The sequence below is a fragment of the Oryzias latipes genome, chromosome 24 (genome assembly GCF_053564925.1).
Source record: "Oryzias latipes strain Hd-rR chromosome 24, Olatipes_Hd-rR_3.1".
Classification (NCBI taxonomy): domain Eukaryota; kingdom Metazoa; phylum Chordata; class Actinopteri; order Beloniformes; family Adrianichthyidae; genus Oryzias; species Oryzias latipes.
The window spans coordinates 10,059,388-10,077,967 of NC_136260.1; the positions used below are offsets into that span (position 1 = coordinate 10,059,388).

The 18,580-nt window shown below is 38.7% G+C and overlaps 1 long non-coding RNA gene across 5 annotated transcripts in view; it reads right to left on the minus strand.

Moving 5' to 3' along the window:
* The window catches only part of LOC110017700 (uncharacterized), a 64,702-nt gene that overhangs the window by 20,700 nt on the left and 25,422 nt on the right, over nucleotides 1–18,580 (minus strand). For 3 of the 5 annotated variants that reach the window (XR_013653945.1, XR_013653944.1, XR_002293187.2), the window contains exons 3-4: nucleotides 10,467–10,552; nucleotides 7,442–7,600 (exon numbers count right to left, since the gene is read on the minus strand). This is a non-coding gene — a long non-coding RNA (uncharacterized LOC110017700). Of the gene's footprint in view, nucleotides 1–7,441; nucleotides 7,601–8,613; nucleotides 10,322–10,466; nucleotides 10,553–18,580 lie in introns of all 5 variants that reach the window. The other 2 variants (XR_013653946.1, XR_002293189.2) reach the window with 2 other exon arrangements.

Sequence of the window (18,580 nt, forward strand, 5' to 3'; positions counted from 1 at the left end):
TACTGGATTCTATTCAGGGAGGTTGCTATGTTCTTTTCTCTGATAGACCAGCTGTTGGGCATTGCTGTTACATGCTGTCTCTTTGTCCCTTATAATTTTCCAGTACTATTCAGTTTCCAGCCTTGGTGAGTCTGCTCTGCTGTTTTGACCCTGCCACTGAGCGTACACTTTCACATGTTTAGTTGCAAACAGCCTTTTTATCTGCCTTGCTTCAATGTCTCTTGTGTACCTCTTTAGGTAGCTGCTCACGGCCAGGAGCCTTGCTTCAGTAATGGGGATTTGTCTGTATCTCTTAGGTACTTGTTTTTTCAGTGCTCCTCTTTGAGCCTGTCAGCTGACTCACATCCCAGCGAGCTGCCTTGATTTTAGCCTCCAACCTTTGCTTCCATGGTGGGTTTTGTTTTCTCCCGTGGTTGCTCTTATATCCAAGCATCTTGAGGATCACTGCTGCTGAAGTGTAAACCAGTTCATTGGTTTCTGTGATTGTTGTGGTAGGAATTGCCCTCAATGCTTCGTTCACAGTTTCAAAGAGACTTTCAGGTGGTTCATCACGTTGTAGCTACACATATATATGAAATCGAAAGAGCTCAAATGAAAAATGAAAATGCACTGCAGAAGCTTTGCGTGACTATCCAAGTTTACTCTAAAAAAAAGAAGGATTGGCAGTTTGTTGATGTGGAACATTCAGCCTTGTGTTAGCAAACTGCTAAAAGGGAAAACATTAACAATGGCCAAAGAGAAACAGTCGTTAAACCCTATAAAAATGAGAATGATTGTAAGGCTATTTCTAAACTATTTAAAATCAATCCTTCTGGAATTACAAAGATCATTCACACATGCAAAACTTTTTGACGCTTGACAATCTTTTAAGCAGTAGTTCTGCAGCCAAGTTTACTCCAGCTTCACTTTGTGAAATGTCTGGGACTCATCAAGTCTTGGGTTTAAAGAGTTAGATTTGATAAAAGATCATTAAGAAAAGAAAAAAGTTGTATTTCACTTGTTTTCAGGAAAAAAAAGTTCCTCAATAAAACTATATTAAGCAGAATACTAGTTTACAATAAGATGCCCGTAATAAACTATTCTATTTTGGACAAAGACGTTTTTTAAGCCCAAAGTAGTAACTGACATAAATCAAATTCAAAATAACTATATGAATGTCTCCTGCCAAATTTTTAGATTGATGGGAGAGAAATTGTCTGCTGGCTCCCTGGGCAGCGCTCGAGAAGTGCTTGCTACAGGAGCTGCTAGCCGGCAGCAGGATAGCTGGGTCAGAAGCGGCGACTCCAGATTGAGGAGGCACAAGGGGCGATCAATAAACAATAAACACTCCAGTGGGCCGAAGTGGTCTTCTGCCGGGGACTTGACGTGCCGTGGGGCAAGTAGCGACTTTGTGATGACAGACAGAATTTGCAATCAGTGTATCTAAACACGCAAACACAAATGTATTAGGGGGATGTTCGATTGGCCGTTCTGCATGTCAATCAAGTCATGTTCTTCTTGGTGAGGATTTTAATTTGTTGATAGAAAGATCGACTGGTCGATCGCGATTTGACGTAATGAGCACCCCTGCTCTATGCCCAACAAACGCACCTACACAAATGGTTAATAAATGTTATTCCCACTTGTAACCACTAGATATCACAGCCGAGTCGGGTAGCGACATTCCTTCTCCAAACCTCGGCACTATTGATATTTTGCACTTTCATCCATCTTTATATCTAATAACACAAAACAACAACAACAAAACAGCGGCTGGTACTTGAAGCACACATTTCATTGAATATATTCCCAACTATTAAGTTTCAAGTCACCCAAAAACTTGGTGACATTCTCTGTTTTTCCTGTGGTATTGAGAATGGCTAAACTGCTTCATAAATCTTCCAAAAGGACTAATTCTGGCAGTGCATCAATCACAATAGTGCGCCCTGGTGGTCTGGATGTCTCTATATGACATCTTAGCTTGACTTCCAACTCTGTTATTGTTTGTGTTCCAGATGACTTCCTTTTAGTTTCAAATGCCTTCCACAACCAATATACCAAATTTACAAGAGTTTTGTTTTCTATATCTCACAACAAAAAAGGGGTATTTTCCCATTTTGGGGGGTTGGAGGTCTCTGTGTTTTTCCTTCTTGTCCTTTCAAATTTCCTGAAAAGTAACAGAAAGGATGGATAACAGGTGACCAGCACAGACTGAAGTATCCAGTGAGCTCTGTGGTCCAAACGCAACAAGATGGAATCTAAAGTCTTTGCAATATTCTGGATTTCAAGCATTCCAAATCAAACAGAGAAGATATCCAATCAGTGTTATTAACTATGTGTTTAGTTATTTAGACTGTTTTGAATAGGCTAAGAATTTCTTTTCCTCAGATCTTTATAATTCTGAAAATACATGCGAGTAAAATATATAATGAATTTTTGTCTGGAAAAGACAGCTTAACTCTTAGTAGAAGCAGTAAAGGCTGTACATTTTCTGGAGAAGTACACAGAGTTTTTTTTAACCCACATACAACACAGTTCATTGTAGTTTTTAACAATGTCTGGCCAGCTGCCTCGTGGCTATCCTGCCCACGCTGCATCTATTTCCTGTCATATGCTGGCTCTAATAATTTTGACATTCCCTGGGGTCCTGCACCACCCACTATAGACACCCCCCGTTTTTTTAACCTCTGGATCTCCCTTAAGACAGTCACAACCCCTCTCACATCCTTTCTCACCCAGCCATTTTCTACATCTCCCATTGGTCTGCCCTCCTCCGTCAGAGCTCTCTCAGATCATTGCTGCACCTACTTGATTCACACCCAGCGTTTGCTGACTTACACATCTGGGAGAAGTTAGTTGTAGAAGTTGTGTGTTGCAGTAAATGAAGTCGAGATGCTTTGTGAAACCAATGAATGAACTCTGTGGCCCAGACAACAGAAACGTTACTTCATCTTGCAACAAAGCTATTGAGGATCATATGTGAAACTTGCAACTGAGTCAGATCTTTTTTTTCCACTGATTCCAGCCATAACCTTAGTTTATAAATCCTTTTTACAGTCTTGTGACAGTTTTTGACATGTCTAATACACTATAGAAGTGGTATCAACCCCTACAGGCTGCGGACTAGTGTCGGTCCATGGGACAGTTGATACCGGGCCACAGAGAAAAAAAAACACAACAAATTTTTTTTTCCATTTCATTAATAATCTGACCTCAAAGGAAGTTTTATTTTGGAAAACTACTGGATTCTCCACCACATTCGATACATTCTTGATGCATGTCTAGTCGCTCAGTCCCGTATCTAAAATACATTTGCTACTTTCTAAAAAAGCTAAATTGAAACGTTTGAGGTAAAATTAACAAATAACAAATGTATTTGTATTTGTTTTTGTAGAAAAGAGCCAACGAGGAAGCAGAAGAAGAGCCTTCAACTTAAGGAAAACTGGAAGCAAAAAAAAAAAATTGGACGTCAACTTCTGGGTCATAAAGTCTGATGCATGAAAATATGAACATTACCATTAACCGATCCATGGCCTGGAAAAAGGTTGGGGACCACTGTAATATATGACTTTAAACAAACTTGCAGTTGAGAACATACAAGTACCTGGAGGACACCAGAACATGAAAAATTCATTTGAAAATGGGTTCACATGTCACCTGGGTTCAGAGTTAAAGATTTGGATTTACGGTAGGAACAGACAATGAAAGAGGCCATACAGAGAGAGCTTAAGATCTGTGAAGTCAGGTATGTGAAAAGAAAGGTGAGGATAATTAGGAGGCGGGGTAAGGACCTCCAGATGAGTCCTACCTGGTTAAAAATGGAGGACCACCTCAGAAGAAATGAGCACATCCATCCTGAGGCTACAGAGCACATCTGGTTAGAGTGCTGTTGAAAAAGAACCTGTTAAATCCATTACCATCACAGGCTAGCTTAAATTACAGCCAGAGGGATGAGAAGAAAAAAAAAGAAAACAGCTGTGAGAGTGATAACCTGTGAGAAAACTACCACTAACCCAAAGTGACGCAGGCCAGCAGCTTTACAGGCGGAGATTGACTACCAGTGGTAAATTGTATCAGCAAGAGTACAGTGCGGTGTTAGTCAGAGTGTAATCCAATCCAAATGTTACAAGGCAATAGGGGTGGGTAGCAGCGACCTTCTGATGGCAAGAATCAAAACAAAAAATGACCCTGGCTGCAGAAACCCGCCTCACGTCTGAAAACCTTTTTTAGCCCCAGTTAACACTGAATGAGGAACAAATTTGAGCTTTCATTCAGTTGGAGTTCTCTCTTGGGGGGGGGGTGCTTTCCACAGGAAAAATCATGGGGCCAAACAGAGGGGCCAACACTGGGGCCATGCTTTGGTATTTGAGGGATGGAGTGATGACAGTGGGACGTTGTTTGTGTATAAAAAGGAAACAAAGTCAAACAGCTCCGAACATGTCAGCCCCTCTTGTTCGTCACCTCTAAAAGCAATGGGTACTGACCCAAAGCAGGCAACTACAAGTCTGGCAAGCTCCAAATGACTGATGCACCGACGTGTGTAAAAAGTAGTTTCCTTTATGCAAGCAAACATTGTTTTAGCCTCAAAGTATTTATTTTTGTTTTGGAATTTGTTTTGTGAGGGAATTAGAATAAAGCTAAGAAGTTGGAATAATGAGTTGAGGGGATCTCCTTTTAAAAAAATAAGAAAAGATTTTTTTTAACTCATTCTGTCGAGAATCCACACATAAAACAGCACTTTCTCCTCAACCAGATAATAAGATTATTTCTTTTTTAATCGGACATTTTTTGTGTAACGTTACATAAGTTTCACGTCAGAACTGTTGTATTTGGATTCATTTTATTTATGTGCTTTTCTTTTTCTCTCTGAAAACTCATCAGCTTTACTTTCATCCCACTTGATGCAGGATAAGATGTTGGACAACATTCAAAACATAAAAGGATATCAACAATAACACTTTCATTTTGGGGATAGGCTTGCAAAACTGGTCTGGTATCAACAGAAAACGCATAAACATGCAAACAATAACACATCTTTCAAAAGAGATTACAGTTTTGCATTAAAAAATTCCATAACACATAAATTGACACATTTATTTTTTGGCTGTAGTTCTCTTAATGGCCAGAAATGTCGCCAGAAACAAATTTCTTACGCCAAGTTATTGTGTAGTTATGCTAATGTTAACACATTAGTCTGGGGATAAATGACTCCCTCGTGCTTTTCTGTTACACTCTCAGGAAACATCCAGAGAAAATCTTTTGGGTTAGAGATCTGTTGAAGCTGCTGCACAGATTAACAAACAGTCACAGGAGCAATCACCAGGTTTTTCAAAGAATCCAACTGTTGCATGACTGAATAGATAGTTTTACTGTTCTGCTTTTGTGCTGCATCTGTGATCATTATCGGTAGAAGAAACTGAAGCAAAGGAATGTTTTTCTTTGCCTTAGAACCCTTTGCCAATGGCAAAACAACTTGCTATGACAAAACTGACATGTCTACTTTGAGTTTTGGTTTAACTGTGTGGTGCTCCTCTGATGGAAACGACAGAAAAAACCCATTAACATTCATGTTGTAGTGCAATTACACATTTTATTGGATTTGTTTAAGAAAACTAAGGATTATAAAGTTTTATTTCGTTTACCTTCTTCCCACAGAGCTGTGTTTTTATAACCACAGCTTGCTTGGCACACTGATATTCATTGTTTTGGCAGCACAAAATTATGACAACATTATGATGCCCATAAAGTATATATACAAACTCTCACAAATGGCATACAGACACGTGAAAACCGTGTGCATATCAGGGGAGTCAAAACTAAAGAAAATGTGTCATATTTCAAACTGTTTTTTTCACCTTTGTAAATGTCAGTGGGTCAGATGACTGCTGTGTCATCCATCTCCTGGGATCGTGATCGCACAAGTATTTGGTCCCCATGGCACCTGTTGAATTATCCCATCACCGCCGTGGTGTCAGGCGTGTGACTTGTTCACGGCGTTTCTTGTCCCGGTCCAGCTCTGATCATGGCAGTAACTTTTTGAGTCATGGACAAGTTGGTGTTCGAAGCCCACTCTTGACTGAAAAGCATCTGTCAGTCACTCCAGCCCCTCATATCTGTCATGATCACACTCACATGGACTGTATAGACGCTGTTCTAAGTTGTGGCTTACATTGTGACATTGATGGCTGGATAACCTTGCTGAAGACAGCTGCATGTCTCTATTTTAGCTTGATATTGAGTATGACAACTGACTAAGGGCATGAGGACATAGCAGTGCATATGCTTTTCATGCTGTGCAAAATTGCTGAAATCCTCTGCGGTTTCTGACCAAATTAGACCAAAAAACTCAAGAATCTTAGTATTACTAAACTTAAAATACAGAATTTCAAAAGTTGACTCTGCCAAAGCTTTAACTATAAAGAGAAACAGCTTCAGATGGTGGTCATATTGTACTTGTTCACCCCCAAAGTGTCGCTTCTTATTTGAGTCGCCTTTTCTTGGCTGACGGAGGGCTTCCCCAACACATACTTGCCTATCACGGCATCACAGGATGATTTGTGATATTGTGCACTGGGGGATCATAATCCTTCACCCCACAGCTCTTTTCCAAAATACTTTACGGGATATTTTCCAAATGAGGTGTCGTTTGGGCTCCTTTTGCTTGCCAGCTGCCCACCTGTGCTGGCATGGAAGTCCTCTCCTCCTCCCCTTGTTTTGTGTGGGAGTCAGCCAGCGACGGCCAAGTCAGAGCCACATTTGTTTTGCGCTAATCCCCCTCATGAGAGAGGCTGCTTTTATTACGGGAGAGGGCTTTGATCCCCAAGAGATGAAGACAAAAAACACTTAAGCTACTTAGACAGCCCTTTTTCTTTTGCTTCCTTCTTCATTTCTTGGGTCATCCCTTTGCTTCTGTGCTCCCAAGATATGTAGCATTGGAGGAGGGGGTCACTGGGGTTATGCAGGGTGGTGGCCCCCATGTTAGAATGCTATATATTGTTTAAAAACTACAAATGACAAAAAATATGCAAATGCAAACATATTTGCGTCTTTATGCATTGAAAGACCTTTTCAGTGGGTTAGGAAAAAGTTTGACTATTTGTTTAAAGAACAACTCCAATCATCAGCTTGGACGAGGAAAACAAAGATGTGCATGGATCTAGTCGTCTAAAAGGGGATGCATCGGAATGGAGTGGAGCAGGGAGTTTGTGAACTGTTGACTGTAGCACCCATGACAGATATACAAACTTTTTCGAACTGGATTTTTTTCTGCGCCTGATTCATTTTGATTGGAATAAAGAAATATTTAGAAATGCAGTTTTAAGCTTAATTTTCTTTACATATGTCCTCCATCATGAGAAAAATGCAACAAAAACAAGTCAAAAACACAATTTTCATCGTAGTGCGTCTTTAAGTACCCAAATAAGCACTAATTGTCATCCATGTCTTGAGAGATATCATTTACCTTGTTAGCATGCTGCTTCTGCAGTGGCGCACAGTAATTATAATTACTGCAGTGGTGATCATAGCCAGACCCTCGCCGAAGTGAAAAGGATGGCTTGTCTGTTGATGTGTTTGTTTTTCATCTGCTGTGGCCCAAAGGACCTTTTCACTGACCCTGAACCTGAAAAGTATATGGATAAACACTTTATTCAAACTCCAGGTGTCCAACACACACTCATGCACGCACACACACACACACACACACAGAGAAAGAGAGATGCATTCCACAGTCGAACTGGCAGCAAAATGCATCCACTGAGGGGTGAAATCGCTCAAGTCCTTTTATTTTAAATCATTTCTTATTCACAAAACCGTTCCTCCCTTTTCAGTTCCCTGTTGCAGTCTTGTTTTCTCACACAAACTTGCACTATTGGAAGGTTAAGGAGTCCAGCTGCTGCCAGATCCCCTTCCAATGTCACTCACAGTAATCAGTCTGTCAGTATGGTAATTAACCCACAGAGTAAAGTAAGCACGACTACTGAACTGCCCCACTCCATCTAGCATTCCTGTTCTCCTCTCACTGGTTCTGCCCACTCCCCTTCACTCAAGCCACAGGTCCAGATTGCTCATTTGCTGATTGTGAGAGGCTCCCATGCCAAGTTTTACACCCAGGAAAACAACACAGTGCTGTCTTTGGTTATTGGTGAGTAAAAGACAACCTGCTACACAAAACAGCAGATTTTAGCTCACAGTTGTTTGCAAAAGTTTTGGTAAAACAGTCAGTGATTTCTGAGAACGCGTAAACGTTCATTTAATAGTTTAAAGTCATTGTAGTAAATTATTAATAATTCTTCTGTTTGCATTTTATTATCAAATTAAATAAATAAAAACCATAGAAATACTTATTTTACCATTTTAGCTATGAAACAAAGTGGTGTAAGATTGCTCAATTTACTTGATTTTCTTTATGCACATCATAACGACTGTTTATTTGAACCTTTATGCAAAAGATCAATAACTCATTTCAGAAAATTTCTATTTAAAAGGTTGCTCCATCATCAAAAGTTAAATTGCCATTATGATGGCGATTTAGAAAAAACGCCCAACATGAAGCATTTCAACATTGTAATGTATCCAACATAACAACAAAGTGCTAAAATCTGTAATTTTTTTCATAAAACATTTTCCTCTTACCTTCTTGTTTGTCTCAAAGATTTACCGTTGTGATTCAGCAGTAAATGACAGACACACACATGACACACACTGGATCACATCTAACTGGCAAAGAGTCTGCCATTACGCTCAGGAACTAGGAGTTATTAGACCTGAGCTAAAAGTGGAGTGGATGTAGGTCTGAGATGCGTTAAGGGACACATGCATGACTTCAAATGAATGTTCACCATTGGTCAGCTGAATAGAAAGGCTGTATGAAAACGTATCCACTTACAAGTTCATGATGATATTTAAGAGATCTTTTTATAACCTTAACCCATTCCTTGTCATTGCTTTTTTTTTTTTTGGTTATATTATTAAGATTTAGATAAGTTTTGTTTTCTAAAAAGCAGAAAACCATAAAAATGATTATTTTAGTGTTTGTGTAATTCCCCAAAAAATGTTTCTTAATGTGATCAATAAATATTAGAATTCAATTTTAAATTCTGACTTTGATGAAAATGGAATTTCTTAGCATGTTTTTTTTTTTTTTTAGCATTTCTCTGATGATGAACAACATAAAGGGGACAATAAGATTAAAATTAAAATCCTGGGGACACAAATTTTAAGCTCAGCTCCATTTTGATGCATCCACTTGTAAACAAATAGATCGATATACATCTTTGATTTCCTCATTCAAGCTGGGGTTTGGCTCGCAACTGAACAGCAGACTAATGTTTAAATTTGTTCTTTATTTTTGTTGCACCAGTAGTGTTAGGTTGGGGGTGTGAAGGGCTGTAAACAAAGGGATGATGGGAAATGAGCACGGACTTACTCCAACAGTACGCCAACAGTCCCGCCCTCAACTCAGAGGTGAATTTCTAATGAGCTACTGCCGCTCTGCAGAAACTATGTCCTAGAAAATGACAGGTTTTTAGATTTGGCTTAAAACGGCCTAATCATAATTAAAAGACCACTGGGAATGCTTTTTAAATGGGATTTTAAAACTGTTATGGACAGTCACACGTAACATTTGGTTTTGAAGGTTGCACACTTCAAGTATTTTCAGAAGAGCAGGTCATACATTTCTTTTTAATACTGTTTTTCTGTTTCTTTAAAGCATCAGCACGATGGTCAGCAAGCAACTGTCAGTAAGATGCCCTTGAGAAAAGATGGTAGCTTTAGATGGAAGGCAAATTTAATCTTGAAGAAAGGACTGTCTGCACTGTTGTTCAAAATTGACAAAATTTGATTTGTTAGTCTAGACAGCATCACAGAATCATCCGAGGTTGCTGTGGCAACGGCATGCATCAGTAATTTGATGGAGCGTGACATTGGAAACATTTGAGGGTGTAGTGCGGAACTAGCACAAACTCACATGCATGCAGATATGGGAGAGAATTATAGTATTTTATAATTCTTGCAAAAAGCATCTGTGCAAAGAACAACTTTGAATTCCAAAATCTGTCTTCTATCTAATGGATAGTCGTGCTGCTAGCGCTAAACTAGACATGATAAAGCTGGAAGTTAAAATTACATCTCCTCCATAGAAGACAGGATTTAAATAACCAACTTCTATTGCATTGATGGAGTTGGAGACAGAACCATTTTGAACTGCAACATGTTTAGTTTTCCACCTGAAGCTCGTCTGAAAATAAATGTAACCTGAGTCAACGGCAGTTCTCTAGGTAACCACAAGGGGCTGTTAGCTCCTCTTCACTCCAAGGATAATTGTCTGGTCAACAGTGAACTTGACAAGTTACAAAAAAAAATATTGAAAGCTTTTTTTTTTTTGTCTGTGTTCTATATCTTTTCCAAGAAAGCAACAATTGATGATCTTAATTTAATTATAAACTGACTTATCATCAATGAGTCAAATGTCCACACCCACTCACCATAGTTTTAAAGTTATTGCTCCAGGGAAGCCCAGATAAGGCGGAGTCAGTAGCGCACAGGCCATCCCACAAAGGAAAACACACATCTAAGAAAAAACAAAAACACACATTTTATTTATAGAATGGTTGTGACACTTTTTATTCCTTTTTTTTTAAATAAAGATCTGCCCCAAAATAATTTATGAAATTAGATTAGTGTGTTAACCATTTCCAAAAGTGCATTTTGGGTGAGTTAAGTTTGCTCATAGATTTCACACAACTTTCCATTGAAAAGCAATGGTCAAAGTACATGTGGAGCCCAAAGCATATGTTAATTTAAAATTAAGTTGTAGAGATAAATTTTTTTAGATAGGACGTCTACTAATAGACTGACAAAAAGTTGTTCAGATACAAAGTTTTACACTAAATTTAAAAAAAATTATTTAATTAACCCAGCTGATCGTAGTGCTGTTATAATAAAAGATAATAAATTTAAAATACATTAATATTTGGGAGGATCCTATTGAAATCCAATCAAACTATTAACATCAAGCTATCTAAATGAAACCAAAATAATAAAGACAAATACAATTAACATGTTTAAAATGAACTTTAATATAAAGCTTTAATTTTTTTTATCATCATTGTAGAAATTGATGATTAAATTAAATCAAAAGATCAAAGTTGTACAAGAATCTGCCCTATAGACTTCTCCGTTCATTCATTTAGGTGAATGAATCGACTTAGAGGAGAACATTTAATACATTATTTGAGTTTTCTGCTGATACACACATTATTCAAAAGTAAGGATGTGTTGATGCTCCACGTTGAATTTTTGGGTCAAAGGACAATTTCTTCTTCAACCCCTGGTAGCAGTGGAATTTCATACAGATATGGATGATCTTTTATGGATGTGGAGACCATGGAACTGAAACTCCAGCATGATAAAGTTTTCTTTAAACTTGTTTCATTTGTGTGTCAAAATTATTTTCCGTGAACAATCTTCAGTCACTTCACGCCAGGTTGAAATGGCTCAGCGTCGTCTTTCTAAGAACTATGATGGCTCTGATATATTGTAAATGCCAAGTCAGCGTACCTCCCTGTTGCAGTCAGCATTTAGCTCAAGCTTTTCCTTCACCCATTCAGAGGAGTGTCTGCAGCCTGCACGGTTGTATTTTCCTTTCTTTCGGGGATTGTTTTTCAGACAAACAATCCAGTCCCAACAGGAAACAAGAGGAGCTAAACAGGGGCTGGCATAGAACAGATGGCACAAACTAGGAATCTCAAAGTTACATGCTGACCATTGCAAACCCGCTAGAGAAGCCCGGTCTTGTTTGTCTGAAGTAGATATAAACAGAACTTTGTATATTCCAATTTGACCTCCAGACCTTTTCCCAGAGGTTTAAAATTGGATCCTGGCATGAAAATGTGGCAATTGCTAATTTCATATGGGAAAACATATATGGCCAAAATAAATTCTCAACATTCTGTTGGAGTTCCTGCTCAGCCTAATATACAGTATGTGTTGTGGCTTTCCATAAAGCTGTGTAATGTTCAAGAACCAGAGGTGGCTTTGCAGATGTCCACAAGGGCACTCAAGAAGACTGATGACAAGAATTACATTAATTAGAAAAACTGTTTTTCTTTCCTGAGGACCTGCCAAAAACCGCAACCGCTGTTTCCCCACACGGGGGACCCTGTTTGTTCAGATTACCATGGCAACTGATTAAATACCTCAAACCTTCTCTCGTTTGATTTGCTGAGTTTGTGTGATGCAGCTGCAGAGCGACGCAGAGCAAAGGAGGAAGTTCACATCCAGTTTGAAGAGGAAGAGCAAGGAGGCAGATTCCTCGATAAACACTCACATACATACACTCCTCTGTGTGTTTATGCATGCAGTGTTGGGTTCTGTTTAGGTTTACTGGCTGTGCAGGATCTCCCCCTCCGTTGGCTCCCCCAGTTATGTTTATGAACTTTAATCTGTATGTCCTTCTGCATAATATTAGAGCTAGAGAGACAGTTTTTAACTGTCTGTGAAATCCTCCTAACCTGAAGTTCATTGTGATTTTTTACCCAAAAAACAATGTGGGGGGCTTCCAAATCCCTTTAAGGTATATTGCACCAATGAGGAACATCAAAGATGACATATGATAAGCAACCCTGATTAAATCATGACAAAAAAACTGACATGATGGGAACAGATACTTTGTGAACGTATCATTTTGCATCATTTCAAAGCTTCGTCTTTGTTACTAAAAACTTCCCCAGAGGAGTTACTGACAGCATCACCCTCCAGCGCTCCCATAACACTTGGACTAGTCCAAAAAAACAGAATTTGTTGCCAAAGATTTTAAATGAATAAATAAACAGTAATCTTTATGTTTTCCTTTTATTGATTAGGGGTAAGTCTCAGGATTATTCTTGATACAACTTTTGTTTTACATACCTAAATGTATGCATTTTTAAATTAAATGAAAAAAAAAAAGTATCAATTGCATGTTTTTAAAAAAATGTTGCATTTGTGTATCTAAAGAAAGAAGCTAACTGAATATAAGTAAAGCGTCAAAAACCTTTAGCCAATTGGCATTTAAAAAAGGCCGCTTTGGTGTCGCCTTTTAATCGGTGGCTTTTATCCTGTTGTGCAGCAATTTTTGAGTTCAAAGGTAACATTTTCAGGGGTTTACCTTCAGACTGACACCTCCTCAGTTTTCTGTTGGAAACGTGCCCGCAGCAAATCTGGACCCAGCCTTTAGGAGCAAGCTGTAAATCATCACCTTTTTGAAACCTAATCTTCAATCGTCAGACCTCTGGTATACTGTAAAATATAAACTCTCTCATGTTTCAGCTTACAAAATAATCTGGGTGCACAGACAACCAGGATGTAGTCTGAGACTTCTGAGTGTGTGGGTTGGATGTCTTTCTACCATGGTGTCACTACATTTGACCTTTTTTTATTTCTTTCTTTTTTCACTGAGATGCTTGATTGAAGGTTTGATACTTTTCACTTTGAGGTTATAAAGTATCACTTTTGCTTTGGTAATTTGCTGGTTGATGTAAAACCACCATTTCCTGTTTGTCTCACCAATATCAAGGAAGTGTCATTTTGCCACACAAATGCGATCCAGAGTTAGACCTCGTTCGGCAGGAGCAACCCTCTCCCGAACAGAGGTCATCTGAGGTCATGCACGTTTCTTTAAAAAAGCTGAATGCTGGGAAATAAAAAGCACTTTCATTTCCCTCATAAAGTGCAGCTGTTCAGAGCAGCAATGGAAAACATAAAACCCAGAAATGTGTTCAAAAGGTTATGTGATGTAACTTTAAAGGGCTGTCTATTGTAGAAAAAACAGCCTTGTTTACTGTGTAAACACATTTTATTTTGCTTTCCTTCGGACGTGACGTTGTTATGCCGTCACTTTGCCTTGATGTAAAAAAAGAAGAGCTGAAGTGACATTTTAAACACATTTTTAACTTTAATATTGTTTTTTAATTTAAAAGTCCTAGTCCTCAAATGTTCTTGGTTGTATTTTGTTGTCCCTGAGATCGGACATCATTTCCTCTCCATGATGTAACAACAACAGAACTTGACTCACTCGTACCAAGAATTAGAACAATAGTTCTTTACACGTGTATAAAATAAAAGCTTAGATTTTCAAAATAAAAACCACTGTGTATTTAGTTTTTTTTAATTTTTTACATTATTCCATAAATAACAAAAGATTTTTATATATAAAAAAGAAGATATTTTGTATTTCATTCAAAACGTATGATGATATCAACTTTTCTGACACGTGTTTCATTTTCAAAGTATTTACAAAATATTATGTTTTAAAAAATTTGACAGAAGTTAATCACACAAGACAAGAGCATCCTATATGTTGTTTTAATTGCATTTGTCTAGTTAAAAATGCTAACTTAAACCTAGTTTAAAGTTGTTTGGTGAAAAACAAGACTAGTCTGTAGTCACTGTTTTCTGTTCTGTTCTTTCTGTTTTTGTACTTCTTTCTGAAATGCATAAAGACAAGTGGATGACAACCCTCTTTTCTTGTACAGCCATGCTGTTGTGAGATGTGTAGAATAACATCTGGCTCTGTTGTGCTTAAATAACCACAGACCTCCCTGAAAAAGACATATGTCAAAGAAGTCATCCATGTCACTTGCACTGACAAACCCCCATGGGTCACACTTAACCACCAGCTGCCAATGTTGTGCTTTCAAGAAGATCCTGATCACTATGTTTCGGAGAGAAATGTCACCATCTTTACTCCATTTTCCTTTAAACAATATTTGTATGGCTTGAAATATGTTTTTAGGGTATTTAGTATAAATGCAAAGCTGAGAACATTTGTGTTGTTTCACCAATCTTGCACTTTCTTTATAAACTCCAAATCACTTTGCTCATATTGTAAAGTTGTTTTGGCCCTTTTTTCTGACAGTTCAGTACTGTCATTTTTCAAGAATTTATATAAGAATGTGTAGATTCATCACATTTAATGCCCAATTTAATATAAATAAAAATATTATTGAAGATAAAAATCGAAGGTTTTTGCCTCTTTGTCTGCTTTGACAGCGCACTTCTCAGGTTTGCCCACTTTGACTCCTTACCTCAATTCCATCAGCTGTGTGTTTGTGGCCATGTAAAAACGCATGAAAACAAGATTAGTTCATGAAGCTAGTTTAGTACTTTGACCAATATAGCTATAGTAGAAATTGTCATTCTTTTAAGTAAATTGACAAAATGATTCTTACAGGAGATCCAGGTTTGTGACTTGGGCCGAATTCTTTCCCTACCCTTACGGCTCCCATTAGATGACGTCATCAATGGTCACGGGTCAGCTACGTAAGCGCAGATCTGCTAGCGCTCGGAAATACATAAAAACCTTGAAAAGTCATGCTAAAACAAACAGTTATTACTTACATTTATAGGTAAACTTCTGTACATCAGAGCACACCCACATGAAGAAAAGTGCTTCTCCTCAGCGGCACAGCATGACGCCCTTAAAAAACATTTTTCAGACAACCCTACCCTATCTTAATACCCCTACAACTGGAGGGATAGAGGAAGAATTTGGATTCGACCTTGGTCTAACAAATGGCATCTTTTAGTGACTTTAATCATCATCATCACAATAAAATAAGTTCAAAAGTAATTGCCTAATTAAATAACCCACATTTGTATTAAATTTTGTTGCTAGAACATGGAAATTTCAAATGCACAAAAAAGAAAAAGTGGAAAAAATAAAAACACTACATTTTGGTAAAAAAACACTTCAAATGTATATTTATCTCACATAGTGTTTATTATTTACAATGAAACAACTTTTTTGTTCAGGGTTATTTGAAGTCACTTTTATCAGATTTTCAGCTGTTATTATCTTGCCTGAAATGTGTCATTAAACGCTATAAGAGTATATATGATTCTCTAAGGTCTTTCCAGAGTTAATGACTGAATGATTGTTTAAAAAAAATCAATTCCTCATTACAGCACGGTTTTAGTGTCAAATATAAAATGAATCCAACGTACAATAATCTTGGATGTGAATTATAATCACAGAAGAGCAAAGCCTTTTGGAGCCAGAGAGTAAAAATATTTCTTTTTGCTGGGCTGAGTACTGAACTGTCTTGCTTGTGCAACAACCCCATGGTGGTCTCTCTTGATCTGATCCTGCTCCATATACTTTAGTTTTTAAACCAGCCTCAAGACTGAGGTGAAAAAAGGGTTTCTAAACAAACAGGGAAACACTCTGAATACATCATGTAGCTGACAAACCACCTGCAGGAAAAAAAAAGTCAACAATGTTCCAAATCTGGCTCACAGGCTAGAATTAATTCATTGTTTACTTCCAAAAGCCATATGGTTATATTTCCTTTAATAAAATATCCCAAACAGTTTTTGTTGACAGTCCCCACGGATGAATCTGTAAAATAATGGATCATAACTACTCAACATCTGTTACGCAGATGCTGAGTGTTTACACATCTCAATCAAAATGATGTTTCTACATCAGAATGGGCCACTAATGATGAGAAACATTGATCAGATATGAATAAATAGGATTTTTGTTTCAGACTCCTTTAGTTGAATTTGCCCTTTGGAAGTTTCTAAATTTATAGTGATTTTATGGTTTTTGGGCTTTCTCAGTTACTACTCTTGTATTTACAATGAACATGGTCTAATGGTTTAATGATCAAAATCACAGTTTGCTTTGTGGAGGAATTTTCTGCTTCCAAAAGGATGTTCTTACCAGATAGCAGTGCTTGCAATGTATTTATCACAGATACAAACATGGCTTTAAAGGTTTAGTTTAGTCCAATGCCTTACACAGACCACTTCATGACCAAAATTCAGGGTGAAGTATATACAAAAACAGGCTAAAAGTAAGCACGTTTAGCACAATAACTTAAGATGTGTGTAACAGGAGCTGCAGTGATGAAGATTCACTTCAAGCTGCAGAATAATTTATTATTTATTTCTGTATGTTTCTTAAATTCCCCTTGCCCATCCATGCTTCTGTGCAGATTAAGATAGTTTCGGGAAAATCAACACAAAGTGAGAGGATGGTATAAAATGAGTTAATCAATCACTGCAGACCAGGGGGGTATTCCAGGAAGCATGTTTAAACTACTCGGATTTTAACCCTGAACTCTGCCTGAAATCAGCCTGAACTTGCTCATTCTGGGATTTTCGGTTCCAAAAGACCGGATATGAGTTTATTATTAATTATTTAATAATAATAATAATATATTAATAATATAATTATTAATTACGCTGGACTTGGTAACCCTGGGTTATTGCGCGTGCACAGCAGGTACATAAAGACATTCTCTATGGATCGCCGATTTCTTGAGTCACCATGGAAACGCGTGGAGAAAAAAATGAGAGCGCTATACTTCAGTGAGACGGAGTCAGAGATTTAAATGACAGGGTATGAAGATTATACGCTCATCAAAACAGTAATATGGCTGCATCATCAGCAAAAGAAAGTTTCTGCTTGGAGAAAAAGAATGGACAAAGTAAACGCACGAGTTTCTATCTCATTTCTATTTTCAGTGTGACACATATATATATAACTTATCCAACATAAACGAATTACTTCAATTGGTAACAAGTAATTGAGTTAAAAATGTTCAACCTAATTCATTATGTCTACCCAACTCAATTATTTTTAAAACTCAAATTTACATATTTATCTAACTAAATGTCATATTACTCAAATTCAATTAACTGTTTTTCCATCTTAATTTATTGTACTTCTTGACCTCTCATTTGTCTAAGTTTGAGCCTATAGATATACATTTCCCATTTCTCCAACTTTAACTTTACACTACCTCGCAGTAGGGGTGCTAAATAACCCATCATCTTCTCCCTCCCTCTCACTCATGGTGCAGGGGTGCTTGGACATCACTTCCAGCAAGCAGCAGATGTCTTTTTAGCACCCTACCCGCCAATTTCAACCGCACCTTAGACATTTAGGGCCCCTTGGTGGGGAGGGTGATGGGACATCACTGTGAGTAATCACGAGATGTCCCCTCAGTGCCCTACCCACCAATTTTAACTGCACCCCCCTTAGTACACACACCCCTCCCCCCTCAAAATATACATTCCAACACAAACATACACACATGCACACACACACCCTCACAAACACACATACACGCACAAACATTTTGCAAGGAAGGTGGGACCTAGGACCATCTGTCCCCTACCCCTTCCCTGGTGGGGGGTACGGGGCCCTTGGCAACAGCGGCCGTGTCCCCTGGGTGCCGGTTTCCTGGGCCCGGCGGTGCTCTCTCCGCCCGGGGAGGGGGGTTCTGGTCCTTGCCCCTGAGCGCTGGGCCCCGCCAAATTTCCAACTGTGGCCGAGCCTGGTCGGGCCAAGTTTACAACACCCCTTGTGGGCCCAACTGTGGGCCGGGTGGGTGGCTGCCTGGAGTGCGGAGCGGGTCTCCCTTGGGGGGGTCCTGGCTCGTACCTGGGGTTGGGGCGGGGGGATGCCCGCGTTGGGCTCTCCCGGCACGGCCGGGGGACTGCTCCCCTGGTTGGGCTGGGGCGGCGCTCTCTTTCCCCCCGTGCCTCCCTGCTCTCTGGCTCTGGGGGCCTTGCTGCGGTCCTGCTGGCCCTGGCCTGGGTGGCAGAT